The sequence below is a fragment of the Lathyrus oleraceus genome, chromosome 3 (genome assembly GCF_024323335.1).
Source record: "Lathyrus oleraceus cultivar Zhongwan6 chromosome 3, CAAS_Psat_ZW6_1.0, whole genome shotgun sequence".
Lineage (NCBI taxonomy): Eukaryota > Viridiplantae > Streptophyta > Magnoliopsida > Fabales > Fabaceae > Lathyrus > Lathyrus oleraceus.
In genome coordinates this window covers 444,539,859-444,542,676 of record NC_066581.1, presented here as the reverse complement: position 1 = coordinate 444,542,676, position 2,818 = coordinate 444,539,859, and positions in this window count along the sequence as shown.

Here is a 2,818-nt window from a genome sequence, read left to right as displayed (position 1 = left end):
TCTGTAAGACGATACCCGTGTTTAGTCCTGGCATATCTTGATACGACCAAGCGAACACATTTTTGTTGGTGTAAGCCCTAGAGGCAAATACTTTTGGTACTTGTATCGAATTATTTATTAATAATAAAAGGCTTTTTCCTTATTATGTTTGTTTAATAAAGTCCCTAGAATAGCTAGTCCGTTTAATATATCAAGTGTTACTTAATCATGAGATAACATTAAACATAAGGACAATATTCTTAAAGTATCCGTAGTCGATCTTTATTGTGAAATGGGATAACATTAAAGCATTAAGACTATTATATATATAGACTGATGATCACATCTCATGAATCATGGATAAGGAGTTATCAAGTCTTAAACATAGGTATGAATATTAAGAGTAATACTTATACTGGATTGACCCGCTATGAGAATACTATATAGAATGTTATGCAATGTGTCATAAGTTATTCTCATGGTGATAATGGTGTATACCACCCTTCGACCTGAAACCAATATGGACCCTAGATGTAGAGTCGAGTGTCTTATTGCTGATCAAACATTGTCCGTAACTAGATGACCATAAAGACAGTTGATGGGTACTCCACGAAGCATGCTAAGGGACATGAGTGACCTAGATGGAATTTGCCCATCCTGCGTAACAGGATAAATGTCTATGGGCCTAATATTGAACTGGACAAGGATGACACGGTCTATGCCTTGTGTTCAATATAGACATAAGGGAAAAAGAGTAATTGTATACATAAGTATTATCACAAAAGGACTTGTCAGATCACATGACATTTTCGTGTCTTGGGTAGTAGTGATGTGTTGCTAGACACCGCTCATTGTTTATTATGTTAAATACGTGATTTAATATAATTGCCAATGCCGCGAAAACCTACAGGGTCACACACAAAAGGACGGATTGATGAGAGATAGAGTAACTAAGGAACGCCGTAAGGTACGGTTCACTTAAGTGAATTATAGAACATCGTAAGGTATGGTGTACTTAAGTAAAATACGAAATATGATAAGGTACCACGCGCTTAAGTAATTTTGGCATATTATAAGATATGGGCCACATACACTTAAGTGGGGTTTTTAGCTTATAGCCCACACAAGTGGTTCTATAAATAGAACCCTTGTGTAGAAGCATTTGTGCAGTTGCAATTTCATTTCTCTCTCTCTCTCTCTCACTCAAAGCCTTCATTCGTAGCAGCTAGCACTGAGATTGAAGGAATCAGTTCGTGTGGACTGAGTAGAGGCGTTGTCATCGTTCAATGTTCGTGATCGCTCCGTAGATCTGCATCAAAGGTTTCAATCGTCACAAGAGGTAACGATTCTATCACTGATCATGCCCATTTGTAAGGATCAATAAAGGAGAAAAAATTAAATTTCGCTGCATTTTAGATCGCTATTCTCCTTTCAGTGGTATCAGAGCCACTTACGAAACCATGCATCTGATAGCTGTTTATTTTCTATATTAATATGATTAGAAGACAGAATGAATCAAATAATAAATGAGTAATTAAATTTGGAATCATGTGTGTACGATTTGGATGATTGATGTTGACTATGCTTCGGAATTCGACATTAGTATGGTGAAGCAGCAATACATCGACCGTCCATAGGTTATGCAATTGAGATCGAACAAGTTATACATATGATATAAGTAATCCTGATGCAAAATACGGTATATATGATATACTATTTCTGTTTCGTTCATTCAGACACTTAATGGTTGTTTTCCTTTGAGCGATCAATGGTCGTTTGCTTCTTGATCCGACATTAGTATGGTGAAGAAATGACCTATTGATCAATCATACTGAATCAACAATCGAGGTGTGTTTGACGGTCTGAAATTGGTGCATTAGGGTTAATGACAACACAAGGGTTGTGCTGTCAAAGAGTTATGAATTGAGGGCCTGTTGAATCAGTTCTGTTGACGATTTCAAAGTGTTGATTTTGGCCGTGTGACGTTCGTGATGGGCCTGTGACGGTCGTGACAGGCTAGGCGTGACGGTTGTGACATGCTTTGTGACGGTCGTCACATTCACGAAGTTTGTATTCTCTATTTTTCTGTTTTGTGACCGGGCAGCGGACCCCCGGCTAACTCTGCGTAGTGTGATCGGTCGCCAAAATTTAATTTGATTTTAATTAATTAAAAGAATTAAAATTATTAATAATAATGTGTTTATTATTATTGTCTTGTGGTGATCGGTTATGGCCTTAGTTTTCCTTTATTTTGTTTTGGGATTTTAAAATACGACCTGCGTGTCGTGCCTCTCTTTTAATCTCTTAATGTAACTTTTTTTCTCATCTCACTCCCTCGTATGTAAAACGAGTTTATTTTATGTAATGTAATATTATGAAGAAAGAGAAGAATTCAATATCAAAGGAGGACAACCTTGAATATCTTGTTTGGAGAAGCTTAGATCGTTATTAGGTTAGCTTAGGTTCTCTTATTGGCTTGGGAGAACAATTGCGCTAGGGGCCATAACTGCTTCATTATGTATGTTGGTGGATTTGAATGTATGTTGATGCATGTGAGAGAAGATTTATATGATAAATAAGCCGGAGAGATCAGAATAATTGCAAATTCCCTCTAATTAAATATTAAGTTTATGCTTTCCAAGTTTTAGCACTCATCAAGACTAGTATCGGATAATGTAGGTTTCGCCTACGCGAGGTGCATGTTCTATATTAGTAAGGTGCGATGGGATAATTATAATATCCAATTGTTAAAACAATGGGTCAAACTTAACTAAACAAATTATAATAAGATTATATATGTTTAGAAGCAAGAGTTGGAAATGATCCATGTGATGGATTA